Genomic DNA, 21,544 nt, shown 5'->3' on the forward strand with positions numbered 1-21,544 from the left:
CCCGTTTTCAATGAAGGGCGCGATGATCTTGACGCGTACCTCAAGCGATTTGAGCACGTGGCCACTGGTCAAGGTTGGCCAAGAGACACGTGGGCCACAGCGTTAAGCCTATGCTTGGGTGGAGAAGCTCTTCGGGTGTTCGGAACGTTATCGTCCTAAGACTCTCTAGATTACACCAAAGCTAAGCTAGCACTCCTGCAACGGTTCTGTTTCACCGCGGAGGGGTACCGCGAAAAATTTCGCCACAGTAAGCCCCACGACGGCGAGACCGGTAGGCAGTACGCTACGAGACTGTTTAGTTTTTTTGATCGTTGGGTGGAAATGAATGGTCGTGGCAAAACATTCGAGGAGGTTCGCGACATGATTGTCACCGAAGAATTTCTGAGTAACTGCCACGCGAGGCTTGTGATATTCATTCGGGAACGGGACTTTAAGACAGTCGACGAGATCACAGCAGCTGCGGATAATTTTATGGAGGCTCAGCGGCAAACTAATTTGCTCATTTTCAAGGAGAAGGTGGAACCCAACAGCCGGACGTCGAGGGACAGTACTCCGGGATCCAAGACACAGGTGCGATGCTTTCTGTGCGATAAGGCGGGACACGAAGCTTCGGACTGCACGACGCGGCCGAAACAACCGTACTGCATGGTCTGCCGCAAGAAAGGGCACGATGCACAGTCTTGCAGGCGCAAGAACCCAGGAGACCGCGAGGTGTCAGCCTGTTGTATGCATCTTTCCAGGCCCTTGGTTGAAGTTTGGCCTGATGTCGCCAGTGTGGATGTGGGTTACCGGCCAGCTGGATTCAGTGTCAGCATGCCTGTGCAGCCGGTTTCTGTTTTGCGTGATACCGGCACTAACAGTATCGTGGTGCGGAGGGATCTGGTTCCCGTAGCAGCTCTTACGGGAGATAGAGATACTCTACTCCTGGTGGATGGCAGTAGTTTGAAGGTCCCAGAGGCGGAGGTCCTCATCTCGTCGCCATATTTCACGGGCAAATCTATTGCTCGGTGCTTGGAGACCCCACTGTACCACGTCATCATTGGGAACGTGACAGGCGCTAAGGAGCCATTTTCCATCAACGTGACGGGGCCTCCAAGATATCTGACTGTCCCTGAGGGGACGGGAGAGACTGAATACTCTGCCATGCTGGGAACGGCGAATGTTGCTCCGGCGCACAGGAATGAATCCCTCAATGTGTGGGAGGTGTCCAGTCCCACCTTCCGAAAGGAACAAGAGGAGGACACCACACTTGATGTGTGTCGGAGCAGAATTGGCAAGACATATCCAAGCAGGAACAACACCGCCTATACGTTTCATTTCGAGGGTGGAATTTTATTCCGTTCGTTCCAGTGTTGTCCGGGAAAAACAATGCAGCAGGCTGTGGTACCACAAAATTTGCGTAATCACGTCCTAGCACTTGCGCATGAAAGTGCTCTCTCCGGCCATCAGGGCATCCGCAAGACCACTGAAAGGGTGCTCGGTGAGTTTTATTGGCCAGGAGTGCAGGCGGATATCAAGAGGTTCGTAAGGTCTTGCGACGCAAGCCAGCGGACACTACCCAAAGGGAAGGTAGGGAGAGCCCCCCTGGGTCGTCTACCGCTCATTGATACACCATTTGAGCGAGTGGCTGTAGATCTGATTGGACCGTTGCACCCCACTTCATCCAAGGGAAACCGCTATATACTTACGTTGGTGGACTTTGCAACACGATATCCCGACGCGATACCTCTACCTGCGATCGACTCGGCCACGGTGGCAGAGGGTCTTCTGGAAATATTCTCACGGATTGGTTTTCCAAGGGAGGTCCTCTGTGATCGAGCATCGAGCTTTTCGTCTTCGTTAATGAGGGAAGTTATTGGAATGCTTGCAATCAGGCATCTGTCTTCCACACTATACCACCCGATGTGTAATGGCTTGGTGGAGCGATTCAACGGGACGTTAAAGAGCATGCTCCGCAAGTTGTCTCAAGAAGCCCAAAGCTTGGGACCGTTACCTCGCGCCTCTGCTCTTTGCGTACCGGGAGGCACCGCAGGCTAGCCTGGGCTTTTCCCCATTTGAATTTACGGCCGACAAGTTCGAGGACCTCTGACGATTCTCAAAGAGCTCTGGACCGCGGGCCAGCTAAGCGAGCCAGCGATAACCACATATGGCTACGTGCTGGACTTGAGAGCGAGGCTACAAGAGACGTTGCGACTTGCGCATGACAACTTGGCGAAGGCACAGAAGTCGGAAAAACTATATTATGGCAGGCGCACTACCCGCCGGCACCTTCGCTTTGGAGATCGCGCGCTGCTTCTTTTGAATACGTCGCAAAATAAATTGCTAATGCATTGGAAAGGCCCCTTTATTGTGACCGGCAGGAAGAACGACTTTGATTACTAGCTTGAGGTCGGCCACGCGAAAAAACTTTTTCATATCAATATGCTAAAAAAAAGTATGAAGAGAGTCAGCCGGTGACGGCTCTCCAAGCGTCGTCATTCGTCGTCGTGGAAGAGGTTAAGTCGGAGCAACCTATACCTACCTTCGCTGCGAAGCCGGGTGTCGGCATTGAAGCCATCAAAAGCTCTAATGCGTTAGACAGTTCCCAGGCGGCCCAGCTGGACTCGCTGCTGCTTCGTACGGTGACATTCTCGGAGGTTCCAGGGCGGACCAACCTTCTTTAATGCCGCTTGGACCTGATGACAAAGGAACCTATCAATACTCCTCAGTACCCGCTACCGTTTGCCATGAGGGATGTGGTGGAAAAGGAAGTTATTGACATGTTGGCGCTGGGGGTCATTGTACGCTCCCACTCACCATACAATTCACCTTTGGTCCTTGTGAAGAAGCCGGATAACACATACCGCACTTGTGTCGACTTCCGGCGTATGAACAGTGTGCTTGTCGCCGACGCCGAACCCATCCCGAGGACGGACATTATGTTCGCGGAGGTTGGCACTAAGAACTACTTCTCGGAGCTGGACCTCACAAAGGGTTACTGGCCAGTTCCTATCGACGAAACATTTAGACCTATTACTGCCTTTTCGATTCAGTCAGGACACTACCAATTCCGGTATTTGCCTTTTAGGATCAAGACCGCGTCTACTATCTTCACTCGCCTTATGAGATCACTCTTAGTAGGCCTTCCAGATGTAGTTCATTATATAGATAACGTCCTAGCCGCAACTGCTACTTGGGCGCAACACTTTCGCACCTTGACAGAGTTGTTTCGGCGCATTCGAGCGGCTGGTCTTACAGTCAAGCATCAGAAATGCGAGATTGGTGCGACCCGCGTTATTTTTCTGGGGCATACGTTGGGTGATGGAGCTATCCAGCCGGTAGATGCTATCGTGGCAAAACTGCAACTTGCCGCGAGACCCGAAACAAAAAAGCATGTTCGCTCCTTCCTCGGTTTGGCTGGCTACTTACTACCGCAGTCTCATTCCACACTATGCTGATCTTGCTCAGCCTTTAGTCGAGTTAATGCGAAAGACGGAAGGCAACCGTGTATGGTGGACGCCAGAACGAGAACAGGCCTTTGACAGGCTTAAACAAGCCCTGACATCCAAACCAATTGTTAAGGCCCCTGACCTCGCAATGGATTTCATTCTCCGCACGGACGCTTCTGGTACCGGTCTCGGGGCGGTCCTTCTGCAGGAGTACGACGGCACCCTTCATCTCGTATCTTATGCGAGTCGACAGCTCCTTCCCCGAGAAACGCGCTACTCAGCTATAGAGCGAGGGTGTCTTGCGCTAGTTTGGGCGGTAGAAAAGTTTCACATCTTCCTTTACGGACGCATGTTCACTATTCAAACGGATGATCAGCCCTTGGCATACTTGGCTCAGGCCAAGCACTTAAACAGCCGGGTGTTGCGTTGGAGCCTTGTACTACAAGAGTACACTTTTCATATTGAACATATCAACGGGTCCGCGAATATTGGTGCTGACTATTTGAGCCGGGTATGAATGACAGAAGTGTTCTCATCCTGTAACTCTGGTACATAATGGTCAATGTATTGATGTTTTGTGAGTGTGTTCCGGGGCTTCCCTGTTGTGTTCTGTTGTGTCCCCTTATGTTTGGCTGACTGCCGTGTGTTCAGTGTTTTCTAGTCCGAACTGAGGTTGTGAGAACCGTTGGGGCCATTCATCGTGCGTGTCTTGGGTGATGTGATGTGATGCGTGCTCAACAGTGACTAGTGTCTTCTCGTCGCGTCTTCAACTTCTGTCTTGTGTGCCGCTGCCCCACGTTGTAATTTTTTCCTATGGAAAAAACTCTGAAAAGGGGGCTTTTGTCAGAAGCTAGCGCCACACTGCGGCGGGCGAAGACGCTCAAGGGGAAGAAAAAAAAGGAGACGTGGCGGAGAGCGCTTGGAAGAGAGAACGGTTGGAACGCGGTCGGCGACGGACGTGGGGAAGATCTGCTGGCTCACCGAATTTCCAAACTTGGGCCTTAGCCACAGACGTCCGGGCTACCAAACCCGGACAGCAGTCGTCGAGGGCCATGCCCACCAGGCCTAGGCACCGCGGTTCCTTTCCTGTGCGGCAGCTTCAGAACACGGGCTGCTTGGTCTTCTCCGCTGATCCCCGGATTACCAGACCTGGGGGTCGCCTTTCTATCCACCACGGCATCCCCGGATTACCAGACCTGGTGGCCACCTTTCTATCCACCACGGCATCCCCGGATTACCAGACCTGGGGGCTGCATTTCTCTCCACCACGGCGTGCCCGGACCACCTGACCCTGTCGTCCACCAGAGCGTCGACCTGAGGGCTTGATTGCGCCAACGCCCCGCCACACCTCCTCGCCCGACGCACCACCTTCACAGAGCACACTCAGGACGATGAACGTTCCGCCGAACGTTGAGTGAACGATTCCTGTTTGTCCTTTGTCTGTCGCGAGTGTTCTCTTTGTCAGCTTTCCTGTTTGTGTTTTTACCTCCTTTTCTCTTAGTTGCTGTCAATAGAGTTTCCTTTTTTTTCCTACATGCCGCCTGGGTTTATTTCTTCGACCTTTTACGCTGAGATAATGTGAACCGGCAGTCCCTTTCCCATCACACAAGGAGAGCTAAATTTTCTGGCTGCCTAGAGGCACGGTCAGGTAAGGAGCAGTGCATTGTGCAGGTTGCGCAGCGACATTCCTCAATTGGCGGTTGCAAGCTTGAACTGCCAAGCAGTTAAGGTTTTTATGAGTTCTGCATACTTGCAACTTTTGTGGACTGTTCAGATGACAATACAAATGTGCGGCACAATTTTGGGAGAGCACTATAAATAACAGATTAAAATGTGCCTGTGTGTGGGCGAGCCCTTCGTTTTCTTCCACCGATCCGTACAACTGTTGCTCTTCTTCTTCTTCCTTCGACGTTCCGCGAAGGCACGTGACAATATTTTCTACGTGTATATATGCATTTGTAGTTTTGTGTATGTCAACAGCCATATGAATACGACATATCTTCAATAGCAGTACAATTACCTCAGTATGTACAAACAACGTTGTTTGTTTTGTTTCATAACTTGTTTTATTACGTGTTATTTTTATTTTTCATTGTCGTTATGACTGCGCCTAGTTTTGAAATGTGTTCTGTCGTCCGCTTAGCTCTGCCTTTGTGGAAGCAATTGTGTATTTTATATGGGGGGGGGGGGCGGGAACCAGACGAGCTGTCCAGTATTTTTTTCGCCAACCTCCCCCATAATGTTGATGGAAATAAAGGCTATTATTATTATCAACCTGGAAAAAAGCATGAAAATCAACTGAAAACACAGCACGGTCTTTCTACTATTTACACTCAGTCATAAGAGCACCATGTCTGATGTTGCTATCTGAAGGTTTAAGTGAAGCGTGGGTCCATTAACAGGCAACGCTATATGTGAAACTTCACACGTGAGGAATAACAACTACGCCTGTCTACAATAAAATCCAGTCTGCTGTACAGGGTATTGACTGTATTCCAGCCTGCAAGTTAGGCAAACTTCTTCCTGAAGCGTGTCAGTAATCATATTAAAAATCGCCAGTCAACACCCATTTTTAGCAGTGATCTGCTTCTACAACCAGAATATTATATGTTGGCCATCGCGCCAGGTCCACTGCATGTGGCGCACCGCAGAGACGACGAAAGACAGATTCTGCAATTGCACTTGACGTATGCAGGGGCATGAGGCATCATAAGCGGAATTAGGCATCATAAGCACAATAAGGCATCACAAGAGTGCATGCACAGTGCAAGTTCCCCAGAAATTCACAAAATATTCAACTAGATGGAAAGTCAGAGGCGGCGCAACACCCATTCAGAGACATTCGGATGCCTTCATCCCTTCGTACAAGAATTGTGCTCCCGAACGAACCAACGACGTTGTGCTAGGCGTGGCACACCCGCACGCATCCGACCGATGTGCGTGTATTGAAGCATATTGTGGTTCTAGCTGGCACTGAAGGCAGTGGCATAGAGAATGAGCAGCTTTGTTGCGCGATCTATTGTCGTCGCGTCAAACTTGACAGGTTCTGTGTACAACCGGCGGCAAAATAAGTCGGGGCATGCGACAGGTGGCCCGAATCAAATAAAACTGCATCGCCGTGCCGTCTGACGTTGCACTTCTGGTGCCGAGACATCGGACTGCGCGTGCGCCTCCTTTCATGCTCGCCACCCTGTCTTTTTTCTCGCACAGCAAAAGCGACGTCGAAGCGGCGTTGAAAAGAGTCGACATCGTGTTGTGTCTTAGCTGTAAAATTGAGCCTGTGATAACCACTGATTATATTGCACAATTAGGTACAGCTTAATATTATAGAAATGCTTCACCTCTACGTCTGCCATGACCAGGCTGCAGTTTTACGTAGCTGTGAACCAAGACGGGAGTACACAACGTGAGAAGCAAAAGTTATTGAACACTAGGCGGTGCCAGTAACGGATGATGGCAGTTTTAATAGGGCCCCGCAATTATGTTATTGTGATAAATAATGTACATTCCTGTTTTGATTTTCGCATTTAGTTGCAGGATGACTGCCTCCGTAACTTATTTGCCAAGCGCAAGCCCTCTTTCTGCTGTAAGGCATGCAGCTGTTCAATGCACTTCCAAGCCACTGTTTGTCCATTTCGATAACTGAAGGAGCCCTTCTGTGCAAAAGTGTCCTCAATGAGCTTCAACATATGACATGGGTGTAAAAATTCTGCTAATGGTTCTTGTGTGGCAGGGTGGGGAACAGTTGTTAACTGCTTTGCATCCCTGAAGTTTCAGCCAAGGTGTTGCAGTATTGCTAAGTTGGCAGGTGTTCGATCGCATGTGAGAGAGTCACAACTTTGGCTCCGGCATCATGCATTTTAAGGAGACGCTGGTTAACAAGTTTGCCTGTTGTTTTTCTGCAAGATAATAGACTAAGAAGTAACCCAGGGGCAGTTTCCAGCGTTCAGTCATGCACACTGTCATAATAACCAATGCTACTTTTGCCTGTGGCAGAGAGTCACTTTCTACACCAGTGCCAATGCCAGCGTATTCCTCAAAGCTGCCTCTTTGCTAATGCACCTGTTCTTTGGATGGGCATCTCATGTACGTCATCTACAACGTCATGTCTCAAAATTGAGTTGGGAATCACACCTAGATAACACCTGTGCAAAAGCACACCAACAACTTGAATTCATCCGACGAAAATTGTCAGCTGCACCCTGATATGTAAAGATGTACAAGACCCTAGTAAGACACATTCTTGAGTACAGCGGCATAGTTTGCAGCCCTCATCAGTCTTATCGGATAAATAAATTATTAAGAATTCAAAACCAAGCAGTCCGTTTTGTTTATTCTCGTTACTTACGTTATGATAGGGCGACACTTTTGCGCGAAAGGGCGAGGATCTCCACGTTGGACTGCCGATGACAGGCTGCGAGCATGAAATTTCTTTTTCTGCTTTATTCCGATTGTATAGCGCAGATAAAGACGCCTACCTAAGGCCACCTCACCACCGCTTTAAAAGAATCAATCACGATATAAGACCGGTGGCTGCATGTTGTGACGTATTTAAATTTTCATTTTTCCTTTTGTCATAGAATTATAGAATAGCCTGACCCACCGGTTTATGAATGACATGTCACTTGAAGCTTTTGTTAGAAATGTTGAACCTGTCTTTGAAGAAAAGTCACTTGTGTGAAAAATTATTGCTAGCCACTGCTTTCTTTTTATTTGTTGTTCATGAGTGTCCATTACAGAGTTTACAGCTGTGCACTCTACTGACGCGATGATGCAGGTGGGCTTTGTTTCTTTGATTAATGTTTCGGAACGCCTTGATTTTCTTGTATGTACTGTTACGTCGTTCAACTCCTGTCGGAGCCTGGGAAAGGCTCACAGTATTGTGAAATAAGTAAATAAAAATAAAATGAGGCTGTATAGTGTTTAAGAAGCGTAAAGGATTGGGCAAGTTGGTCAGACATGCTTAACGGAATAATGGCGCAGATCAAGTGACAGGACAGCAGGAGAGTACACATAAGGCTGACTGCCCTTTACGTGTGATTGTTTCGGAGGTGGGGACGTGGCAGAAGTGTGTTGCGCTGTACTTACAAAGCAACCTGGGAATGTTAGCAAATGAAGACCCTTTTCTGGCTAGGGATTCCTTGTCAGTAATTGGTTTTTTACAAAAGCACGGTTGCAGAAAGCTCTGGGCTTTATCGGTTGACGTCAAAGATTTATATTATTCCTTGCCGCATCATGAAATTCTGTCCTGCGTAGAAGAGTGCATAGACCGCCACAGCCCGGTAAAATTTCAAAACGCCGCCAGTGTGAACACGTCTGCCTTTTTAGAACTTCTGCAATTCTATCTAACATCCACTTTCGTCTGTCACGACAAATCGATCCACTTGCAAAAGCAAGGCATCTGCATCGGTTCGTGTATCGCCCGGGTTCTCAGTGACAGGGTTTTGGCCCGCCGGGACGCGGCTCTGGTAAAGCAACTTGGCTCCGGCGTGACGAAAGTGTTTCGCTATAAAGATGATTACTTAGATATACTGGACGCGCAAAATGAGGATCTCATTGATAGAACACTGAGGAAGTTCACGACAGGCTTACAGCCTCTGCTAAAAACTCATGAGCTTGCAAGTGAAGGTTCTATAAGATTTTTGGACCTTCGTCTGACCTTCAAGGACAACCACATCTGTTGGTGCTATGAACCCAGAGCGAAGAAAAGCCTCATGCCATACCAGTCAGCCCACTCCAAACTAGTAAAGAGAGCCATTGTGCAACACTGTTTCACCGATGCTCTCAGAAAGTCGTGTCATCATGCAATGGACAGAAGCTTCAGTACGCAGGTCACGCGCCTATAGACAGCGGGCTATCCGGATCCCTTGTTGGTATCGGTTGCTGAAGGCCTGCACAGGAAACAAAAAGTAGAGACCCGTCTGAGTGATGAAGAAAAGAATCGACTCAAGTCCACGAAAAAGGAGGAGCTCAAGAAAAGCAAGGTTGCTGTGATACCATATCTTTATGCATTTTCACACAACCTCAAAAAGATCGGAGCTCGTGCGAAAGTCAGAGTGGTATGTTCCGCTCCTGTCAAACTTTGTGCCCTTTGTAAGAAATCCGGTCATGTCAAGAAAGCGAAGCCGGACTGCATAATCAACCATGAGAACCAATTCGTAGCCTGTTCTGAAGGAGTCGTTTACAAGATCCCTCTAACATGTGGTGCCAGTTACATAGGCCAAACAGGAAGGTGCCTGAACGAGCGTCTGAAAGAACATCGCAGGAAGTTACGTCAATTGGCAATTGAAGGCCATTTAGCCGAACACTGCAGGTCCTGCAAGTGCAGGGCGCTACTGAAGAAAGGCTCTGTTATTTACAAGCACAAAGATCAGCTCACCCGGGAAATTGTAGAAGCGCAAGAAATAGCGCGAGCTGATAAGACTTGCATCAGCGCGGCATCAATCTGCCTAACGAAAAAAGAATTAACCTTCCTCACCGAACGAGAGCACTCTGGAGGTGGCAGACCTATTTGAAGGGTTTTGATTTTGTTGTCCTTTACTCGTCATACGGGGCCCCGAGGTCGTGTCAGCATGCTTAGTGTGTTTTTTGCGCATTTATACCAGGTTCCTTGTTATTCACTTTCATCGAATTTAGCCGTGTTTTTGTTGGCGTTGTAGTTTTGTTTTATGCGTCTTGTTTTACACTGAGTCTTTGCGTGTTCTGTTGACGTTTCAGGTTTCATTCTCATGGTTTTAGCCCTTTTAGTCCTCCTTTGTCATTTCCCTAGTTTTGTGACGTGGCCTTCCGTCATAATTTTTCTTCAGTGATATGCTCGTGATTAGGTTTTAGCTTGTGTCGTCCCGTCTTTTACCTCTTGTTTTTTTGCCAATTAGTCATCTGAGACAGGGATGTTCCACGTGCTGCGGTAGAGCTTAGTGCACTCGTCATGATGTTTGCCTCTTGCAATATCATGATTTGCCGCTTCGCACATCGCGTCCGTTTGTCACTGTTTGATTATTGTTCACAGTATGGGCGTGTTGCTTTGTATTAATTCGGCATATTGGCAGCCAAACAATAAAGTTGTAAGTTGGCGCTTGTGTGTGTTTGTTCTCTTCTGCTGTCCTGTCACTTGATCTGCGCCATTATTCCGTTAAGCCTGCATACTGTTTGCTGCCCTTGAGCCATTGATTCCATATATTTCATTCTGAGTGCCTTAAGGGCTTCAGTTGAAAAGCTGGGTTTTCAATCAACTGTATCGTACCAGCTTTTGTTATGGTTCTAGGACGGGACAGGCAAGTGTCAGAAGCATTCCTCACATATGCGTACGCTTGTGGGGAATAAAAGTTCAACGTGAAAGCGAACGTCCTCAGCTCAGGCGTGAACTGTTTTGGCATATCTAACCCCCTACGTTTTGCAATTTGTCGTTCCAAAGGGTGCTTATTTGCTGTTCCAAGGATGTTTTGCACTTGTACCTGCTCTTTGAAAAGTACGTTCTGCTTAGCGTGTCGAGAACAGAGTACATTTCTGGCAAAGTTCTAACATGAACCCGGCACCTTGTATTTTGGGATCATTATTCACCAATGTATTATGTCTCAGATGCTTCCCGCTTATGTAATGCCCTAACCCAAGGATCTTTAATGGTAAACAAGTCATGATGATGAGCTCTGCATTCTTTTTCTGGAGTCGTCGTCGGGATATTGCAGTTTCTTTACATGCTTTTACGATTTTAATTGCAGTGAGGAAACCCACGCTGCACGTCCTCATCGCAGGCATGTTTTCTTTGGCGTGTCCTTCAACTAAGTGGAACAGAAGTAGGTCTATTTAACAGTTATATACAATTCCATATGCAAAAGTTTATTTTCAGCCTCTGCGAAGTGTGTCATTACCACAGTTTGAGGGAGGTTCCCTGCAGGGCAAAACTCGTCATAGATTCCGGTTACACCTGCAACTCATACCTGTCAACGTTTAAATCTCAGCGCTCCGCCGAGTTCAGTCAGGGACAAAAAAGAATTCAAGTGTGTTCCTTTGGTTACCACACAACTGGTGTTCACCCTTTCACTCTTATACACCACTCGCTATTCTAATATGTCCTCCACAACCTCTCTCCTAAGTTTCATCTCGAACAACTCGTTTCTGTTCAAAAATTTATGACAATCTCATCTCCTAACGTTGTTATTCATGCCATAATGCCTTTTGCCAATCACAGCGCTGTCTTTAGTCTCATTTTAAGGTTTTACCGGCCTACATGTTCCAGCTTCGTGGCGAAGTACTGGCAGAAATTTCTTGTTTAAATTTGTATTACGGGGATATCAGCACACTGATACTTATCACTTGAAAGTGCCTCAGAATAAAATTTGACCAGTTCTGTCTCCTCTGCTAACTCCTCACCCTAGATCTAGGTTTGCTAGAACTGCTTCTCCTAGATAGATGAACTTGCTACTTCCGCTACCTCGCTACCTATCATCCCTTTGTAATCCTTCACAGGTCTCAGCTTCATCATCATGCACTTGTGGAGGTCACAATTTATTTACGTTATCATGGCGTGATCATTCGAAGAAAATTATATAACAGGACAGTTTGAATACCTAGTTGTAAGTTTCTGAGCTGTTCCTTAATAATTTTAATGCCTAATTCTTCGAAGCCCAGCTCTCAGAACCCCTTGACCCGCTTGCACAAACGCGAGCCTCTAAGTCCAAACGTAAATTTGAATCTCGTCTTTTTATAACCTAAGATAAGTCTGGATTTCCCTGCAGACGTAGTGTGCTTGCACGAACCGAAAAAATTGAGATACAGTCCAGACTCATTGCAGACGGTAGATACATTTAGCACCTAGGCCCGTGAATTTAGTCGCCGGCAAGGAATGATATGGGGAATGGGCCAGAAGTCGGTTGTGGCTGCGACAGGCATTCGAGCTGTCCAATAGACGACCGCTATTCAATGTCAACATCCGAACACACGCCCGCGCTTTTTGAACAACAGAAAACTGAACATTGTGGTAACCCCTTTCTCATAGCGGCGCGCCAATCCTAAGTGCAGAAGTTTGACGCAGCGTTAACGATCCAAACTACGGGGTGCACACAGCTGCGTTTCACCCCCTATTCTCAATTTCAACACGGAGGGGGGGGGGATATTTTATCTGGAAAACAATGGTTTGGCAGAGCTGCGCTTAATCCCTTAATCTCGACAGGAAAGCAGAGCAGAAGAGTGTATCGTAGGGTGTAAGTAAAGAATGGTGGAGGGGGGATGCCCTTCAAAGGGGGCCTCCAGGCAACTGCACCCATAGATTTCCAAGACTCCGCGGTTATCCCCAGGAAGTGGCAGGGAGTGACATTGGCAAGGGGCACAGCATTATTCTGACAGTACCTGTCTTCAGTGCTGCACCTGATAAGCTGACTTCTAGGTTCTGCAGAGGCTTCATTCCTGGAAGAGACTGCTACTAGAGATATTCTAAGGACTGCGAACAATGAAAAACGCTCAGAAGGCAACTTCTGCACAGAGACTTCGTTCCCAGCTTGCAGAACCAAAAGCAACAGCATGCTTCAGTAATCCCTGCATGGTTCTCGGAAAACGGCACATTGACTAACAGTCGTAGGAATTAAGTTCATAGGAATTAAGTCCAGCGCTGCACCTGATAAGTTTACTGCTAGGGTTCTAGAAAGGGTTCATTCCTGGAAGAGACTGCTACTGTAGATATTCTAAGCACTGCGAACAATGCAAAACGCTCAGAAGGTAACCTCTGCACAGAGACTTGGTCCGCAGTTCGCAGAACCAAAGCAACAGCATGCTCCAGGAATTAAGTGCGTACCCTTTTCCTACCCTTGGTATCAGCATCACCGCTCTCCGTCCCAAAGCTTCTCCGTCCCAAAGCTTCTCCGTCCCAAAGCTTCTCCTCCTCCACACTGTGCCTTTAAATTTAAGCTGCAAACCAAACTGCCCCCTGTCACCCTTGAAGAAGCAGAGGAGTCGGGTTCAAACGTCGGGATACCCACGCAGGAACTTCAAGCATGGCCTCGCAACCACCCGCCAAGCGATTCAAGAGTAATCACTGAAGCGAAGATGAGAAAATGGACTTGGTGCATATTATATGCGAATAAGCTGCTGCCTTGTTCAGCAAATTTAATTCGTCTGTAAGAGAAAAAAACGGGATCACGCTTGGGCAGAAGTTACCATAGAACTGAATTAGCATCACACCACGAAGAAAGCAGTGATGGAAATAAAAAAGCAAAGGCAAAATCTGAAACAGCAGCTGAAGAAAGCCATTCAGCACGTGCGCTAGCACGAGAGACAAACCGGTAAGTGATCTTATGACCCCTTCTATGGTTTCCGTGGGACACCATTAAACTTAATTAAGTCTTATTCAAGCAGACTTAGACAGTTTGTCCGAATACACGAAGAGAAATCGAGTTACCGACCGATAAAATCTGGTGTGACGCAAGGTAGCGTCCTTGGTCCGGTACTTTTTCTCTATTATATAAAGGATATTGTAGCAATCAGTAATACCTGTAAGTTCTTTATCTATGCAGACGATTGCACTATATATTTATTTATTTATTTAACAAATACTGCAGGCCCTAAGTGGGCCCTAGCAGGAGAGGCGAAAAAAATACAGAATTTTGAATAACAATTATTCGAGCGAAACATAAGTAAGTAAAATACACTGAGACATGTTCAACTCTTACAATAAAACATGCATAAACACGAAACACGACTATGAGGTAGACAAAATTTTGTCAATGTAATCAATGAACATGATGACATCAGAAGGCAGCTTGTTCCATTCCTCGATAGCGCGTGGATAAAAAGAATATTTAAAGGCATTAATTTTAGTTTGATACGGCGTTAAAAAATGTGCATAATGATGTCTTGTGGGACGCGTTGCAAGGGGTGCAAGGTTAACATCGGAACTCATGGCGAGTTTCTTGTTTTTCAGCAGAAATAGAAATTTTAGTCTCTGGATTTTTGTACGTATTTGCAGTAGTGGGATGGCATTTTCTTTCATTAAAATGGAAGGAGAGTCAGATGTGCGATATTTAGAAAAGATGAGGCGCACGACTTTCCGCTGTTCAGCCTCCAATGCATCAGTATTCTTTTTGGTATAAGGGTCCCAGACTGTGCAAGCATACTCTAGTTTGGGTCTTATGAGGCTGTAGTATGCTAACTGCTTTATCCGGGAAGGAACGTTTTTAAGTTTTTGGCTAAGAAGGCCAAGTTTTCTGTAGAAGGATGAGCATGTATTGGCAATATGACTGTTCCAAGTTAGATTACTAGTTATGGTAACACCGACGTATTTATATTCCTTAACTTCTATAAGAGGATGCGATGGGAGGGTGTAAGAAAATGAGTGTACAATTTTTTGTTGGTGATTTTCATAAACACTGTTTTCGAGGAATTAATCTGCATGTCTCAATTACTGCACCATGTGTCAATTATATGGAGGCTAGAGTTAAGGAGGATTTGGTCTTTAGGGCTGTTAATTTCGTTGAACAAAATGCAATCGTCAGCAAAGAGCCTAATTTGGACTGGTTCCGATATAACAGTAATCATATCATTTATATATATCAGAAATAACGGGCCTAGCACACTGCCTGTGTACAAAAACTGTACACGGTTGGTGAGATATGACGAAACCCACGTGATTACAACTTTAGGAAGACCAATTAGTTCAAGTTTATATATTACTTTAGCTTGTGACACAGCATCGAAAGCTTTTTGAAAATATAAAAAATGGCATCGACCTGCCCCGAGTGGTTAAGGACTGTTGCAAAGCTGTGAATAACCGATGTTAATTGAGTAACAGTGGATACGCCTTTCCTAAAACCATTTGAACAGAAGAAAGTACACCATTGTCATCTATAAATTTGGTTATGTAGTTAGCTAAATTATGTTCTGCCAATTTACAACCAGTGGAAGTGAGTGAAATCGAATAATATATAGCAACAAGTGTCATGTCACCCTTTTTAGGCACAGGCACAACACAAGCTGCCCTCCAGTCGGAAGGCAGTCTTCCTGTTGCAAACGACGTGCGAAATATTATTGAAAGAAATTTAGAAATAACTTCTGCATAACGACGCAAAAATATGTTGGGGATTTTATCCGGACCAGAAGTCGACATAGTTTTAAGATTTAACAACAGTGAAGTTAATCCTGGCAGTGATACAATGTCTGGATCAGGGAAACAAAATGCATCACTACGAAAAATACATGGATTTGGATTTGAGAATACACTATGAAAGTGCCTATTAAAGTGCTCGGCAATGGTAGTTTTGTCAACAAGGATTGCACCCTCATGCATAATTCGGTTAATGGGCTTTTTCGTTTCTGTTAAATAGTTCCAGAACTTTTGGGGGGAGTCACGAATAAAGTCCGGTAGTGTGGTCTCGAAGTAGTACCCTTTTGCTTTCTGAATTTCTTCAGTAAGGTTCAATTTGATAGTTTGAATTATGGATCGAGTGAATCCTCTTCGTTTCAACCGTTTAATTTTCCACGTAAGATGCACTATGTTTCGACTGATCCAAGGATTTATCTGGCGTTTTCTTCACTTTCGTAGGGACAAAATTGCCTATGCAGTGGAAGCAAATTTTTTTAAACCTTTCCCATAATTCATCAACGTCAGAACCATAAAAAAATCAAGGCAATACTCAAAGTAATCCAGCACACTTTCGTCAAGAGCACAGACTTTTGGGCTAGTTGGTGCATTGCAGTCATGTACAAGCGCAGAACAAACAGGGTGTCCCATCCTTCTTTGTCCCTGTTTGTTCTGCGCTTGTAGATGACTACACTTTCGTCCTTTGCGTGAGAAAAATCCTTGAAAGGAACTATTTCAGCGATAAGTTTTTTGTTCACACCATACACAGGAAATGAAACGTAGGCCATACTGTGATCAGATAAGCCACATTCTACCGACAGTGAAAAATTTTGAATAGAACAACTTAAGAATACAAGATCAAGCACCGAGGCCGAATCACCTTGCACATGTGTTGGTTCTCTAACAACTTGCTTCAGGTCATGACTAAGCATTATGTCACAACTTATCAGCATGGGCATCAAAGCCTGAAAAAAGAGGTGGGTAATCCCAGTCAATTCCTGGCAGAGTAAAGTCTCCCACCAGTATGATTCTGTCGCCCTTAAATTTGGACATATGATCAATAAGGTCATTTAGGAATAATACTGGTTAATCTTGAGGTCGATAAGCTGCAAAAACAAGGTAGGACTGGCCGCAGCAGATTGCTTTTAACGAAATTCTTTCGTGGCCAGCAATTTCCTTTAGGTCGATAGCGCAGCAGCCATGTTTTACAAGAACCGCTACCCCCCCCCCCCCCCCCCCGAGAAGGCCTGTCACAATGGTATACTTGATAGGCGGGAGGAAAAACGCCACTCTCATCAATGTCGTCTCGTACCCAGTTTTCCGTAATTACAGCAATATGTGCATCATATTCTAGGAATACAACCTCAAGTTTTTCTGTTTTGTTTAGGACACTACGTGCATTGATGTTTATTAGTCTGAGTTGTTGGTCACTGGGAGCTGCAAGTCAAGGAATTTGTGAGCCGCTCTATGGTCTAGCCTGCCAGCCTGCTGCTTGGGAGCCTGACCTGGCAGCTTCGCTCGTGCATTCTTGACATCATCCCATGCATGCAGTTTTCCTTCCATCAGCAGCTTATCGTTAATCAGAATTACTTTTTTGCCTTCCTTTTTCTCTTGTTTGGTACTTTCCCACAAAACCTGCGTTTTCTTAGTGTTGCGGGAGTAATCACTTTGCAGGGATATGTCTTCACCTTTAAATTATAAAGCATTGTTCAAAACTATCTGCTTTTCATTAAAGTCCTGGAAAAAGATAATGACAGGTCTTGTTTTCCCTGGCCTGCCAATCCTGTGGATTTTTCCTACAGAAGACTCCAAGTTTTTCGGAAAAAATACTTTGAAGTACCTTTTGCTTAAGATCAACGTCGCTTTCATCAGGTTCTTCTTTTACTCCGAACACTAGCAGATTTGACCATCTAGTTCTATCTTTTAAATCATCAATCTTGTTCTGAAGACAACGCACAGTTAGTTCAAGGGTGTCTATTCAATTTATATGTTCTTCAAATTCCAAAAATTTAGAGCACAGGTCATTGACTGTTTTTTGAAGATTAACCTGCCGATCCCTAACGGTTGTAATTTCAGATGTTAGTTTGTCCTGACCTTGCACCAACTGCTCCAATAATTCGCGAGAGTTTGGTTTATCAGGACCAGGATTCAACTCGACATCCCACAGAGCAACAATCCGCACACAAGATATACATCAGAGGCAATTTCTAAGCACTTTTGTGGGCACGGCAAAACCAAAAGGAACAAGTAATCACTCTTAATACTACAGTAATAGCCACAAACATGCACAAGGCACAAGAAGGGTCTGTTAGGCGATATGCTCACAGTCGATGCGCCGCGCCCACTGAAGAGGAATTCTTGCGGGATGTCTTTTAAAGCAGGATCTGTTGATGTCACGTGGTAGATCGGTGGTAGCGCTCCAGTCGTGAAGTTGGTGAGCAGGTAACTGTGCATCATCAGCGGTAACGGGTGCCAGAGACACGTGTCGAAAGCTTGCGCGTCGAAGTTTCCTGGCGATCCAGCAAGGAACAGCACGATAACCTGCACAAGGCAGAAGAAGGTTCTGTTAGGCGACATGCCCACAGTCGATGCGCCGCGCCCACTCACGTGGAAGGAAAGGATTTGGGAAGCATTTTATGACAGGCAAGCTCTGTGTGTTGTAGCCTTCAAGATTGGCCTTTAAAGAATATCCTAGTACTAAATGAATCTAAAACAAAATGTGTTCTTTTTCGTGCAGCAGGGTCTCAAACAAAAGTGACTGGAAACATTACATTAGGACCCTACTCAATCACAGTCGAAAAACACGTTAAAACATTGGGAGTAATTTTCTCAGAAAACTTTGTCCTGGAATGAGCATATTAACGCTATGTGTACAAAAATTTGCAAATCAGTTGCCCTGCTTAACAGAACCCGGCATTCACTTCCTGTCGCCATAAAAAAACTCATACACCATTCTCTTTTCTATTCTCATCTCTGTTACTCTGTGTCAGTTTGGGCAAACACGACGTTCCAGAACCTGCATAAATTGACTGTTTTACAAAAGAAAGCCGTACGAGCTATACAAAATGCACATTTTCTTGAATATACGGAAGGATTTTTTCAGACACTTAAAATACTTAAACGGGCAGACGTGTATAATAACAAACTACGAAGATGCTATAAAAGTGCAGTCCATGGAAAACTGGGCTCATTTTTTCCAAATGCCAACCTCAAACGCACCCACAATGTGTACCCATATAGACACCAACCCCCACGGCAAATACCATTCTCACGCATAGAGTACGGTCGGCAGCGGGCAAGTTGTACTCTACCTAAACTAATAAACTACTTTGATCAACTAGGTATCGATGTATTGACACTAAATAATCGGCGCCTAACAGAATTATTCTTGTAGGTAATATGCATCACATTTCACTAGACAAAAAATGAATGAAATATTCAATTATAAGTGCAATCGTGTTTTTCTGTCTCTCTTGTGTACTACACGCATCTGCCTTCCAAGATTTACATGATTGATAACCATGTGCTATTTCGATACAGTTTTCTGTTACAAAATATGTTATCATATATGACATATCATAGTGGTATTTCTGTCTTTGTAACTCTTGATCAGCATCGATTATAATTTTTTTTCCTTTGTTATCAGTGTGTGCATGCGCGTTTTTTACATGTACTATAGCCTGTCACTGCTCGAGGGGCGGACGGAGATTTTGTCAAGCTGCGAAACTTGCAGCTTTTTCTCCGCCGCCCTTTTTCACCACCTGTACACTTCGTTGGTGAAATAAATTCTCTTTGATTCATTGATTGATTCGACGCTGGACGCACCAAGCTTCGCTACGATGCGTGCCTACCGCGACACTTCTGTGTGGGCGGTGTTTCCGGTCAGTCTGCAGAGGGCACATGTACCCAGGATCAACGACACGTGGACAGCATGTTCAGCTCACCATCCGGGGGCACGATGACATCAGAACGCATGCCCAGAATGCATCGGCAGTTGCATGCCATAAAAGCGGGACCATCGCCTACCGGCTTCCGTGGACACGGCGGCACCGCCGTGACAATGTCGCCTGACGTTCCGCTGTTCATGCAGGTTTTCTGCACGTGCCTTAGCTTCTTTGCTGGAGACGCAACAGAATCATTCGACGCCCGACGCACCAAGCTTCGCTACGATGCGTGCCTACCGCGACACTTCTGTGTGGGAGGTGTTTCCAGTCAGTCTGCAGAGGGCACGTGTACCCAGGATCAACGACACGTGGACAGCATCTTGAGCTCACCATCCGGGAGCACGATGACGTCAGAACGCATGCCCAGAATGCATCTGCAGCTGCATGCATAAAAGCGGGACTATCGCCTACCAGCTTCAGTGGGCATGGTGGCACCGCCGTTACAATGTCGCCTGACGTTCCGCTGTTCATGCAGGTTAGCAACCAAAAAAGAAAATCGCTTACATAGCGATTTTCTTGGTCTTGTAGTGCTGCCGTGTCCACGAGTTGTAGTTTACTGCATATGCGACTGTTCTTCCGTTTCGGACCTGTTGTTGGGTCTCTCTGGCGATGTGGAGAATAATCCAGGACCTATAATGGACGATATGTGCAAGGAATTGCTCCGGAATCAGAGGAAAATTTTGTCTAATCTTACTGTGGTTCAAGAAAAGCAAGACTATTTTGAAACAAGAATCCTAGACATGCAGAACTGGCTTGTTCTTATTGAAACTAAGGTACCAATGCTAGACGAGACCCGGAACAGGCTCGCTACTCTTGAAGCAATTGTAGCTGAACGCACGGTTGATACTTCTAGTATGGTCAAACATCTCGACGATTTGGATAATCGTTCACGACGATATAATCTTATTATTAGAGGTATAGCAGCAGACAAAAATGAAAACGAAGAAACCCTTGTAAACAAAGTAAGAGATGAAATGTTTAGCGCTACTCTAAGCGTGAATGTAACTTCTATTCAAAGAATTCACAGCATAGGCAAGAAACATTCTGGTAAAACTCGACCAGCCATCCTCATGGTGGCTGATCATAGGGATAAAGTTAGTTATTCAGAATTGCACTAAACTAAAGGAGACGGCTTAAGGTATGAGTAAGGATTTTTCTAAAAGAGTACACAGAATAAGAGAAAAAACTATGGGAATCTAAATGTAAGGAAATGAATACAGGAAGGAAGGTAAAGCTTATTTTTGATAGATTGAAGGTAAATAACACGCTGTACAGCTGGAATGAAGAGCGTGAGGAAAGGTTCAAGCTGGGAAGTGATTCAGGGACAACCGATAATTGACAAGTGCAGGGTCAACATGCTTGCTTCAAAATTATCAATGTAAATGCGAGAAGCGTATTAAACAGCGCACTCGCTCGAAACAACTTACGAAAAATTTTGAACTGGTGCAATGAATGGCAAATGTCACTGAACCCAGTAAAATCAGTCCGTATGACTATCACAAGGAAGAAGATGCCCCTGAGCTATAATTACAGTATCGATCGATCCACACGACGTAAAAAGGGTTACAGAATATAAATATTTAGGATTAATTATCACTCCGTATTTGAGGTGGAACACGCACATCAATGAAATATGTAGTGAGGCAAATAAAGTTCTGTGGGTTTTCAGGTGCAGACTGTATAATGCACCTTATGAAGTGAAAACAATAGCCTATAATATGCTAATACGGCCAATTATTGAATATTCTAAAACAATATGAGACCCACACACTGCAACTAACAGACATAAATTGGACAGGATTCAACGACTGGCTTCAGGATTGATATTTAATAAATACCAGCGCGGGCACTCTCCGACTGAACTATGGAGACGAGCAAACCTTCCACTCTTAGAACTAAGGACGAAGTTTGACAGTTTAAAATTTTTATTTCTAAATATTCATAGCCAGGTTAAGATTAACTTACGTGAATTTCGTGTAATTTCACCTGACCAACGCTCCAGGCACAGGCACAATTTATATTTACAGCCGCCGGTTATACAGAATGGTATTTTCAAATACAACTTTTTTCCAAGGGCGATTAAGGAATGCAATGAACTACCAGAT

The 21,544-nt window shown here is 45.5% G+C and overlaps 1 pseudogene; it reads left to right on the forward strand.

Annotated features, from left to right (window-relative positions):
- The first annotated feature begins 321 nt into the window (after nucleotides 1–321).
- LOC144126185 (uncharacterized) lies at nucleotides 322–20,778 on the forward strand (annotated as a pseudogene).
- Nucleotides 20,779–21,544: the final 766 nt, after the last annotated feature.

Source organism: Amblyomma americanum, chromosome 1, assembly GCF_052857255.1.
Source record: "Amblyomma americanum isolate KBUSLIRL-KWMA chromosome 1, ASM5285725v1, whole genome shotgun sequence".
In the NCBI taxonomy this organism is placed as follows: Eukaryota; Metazoa; Arthropoda; class Arachnida; order Ixodida; family Ixodidae; genus Amblyomma; species Amblyomma americanum.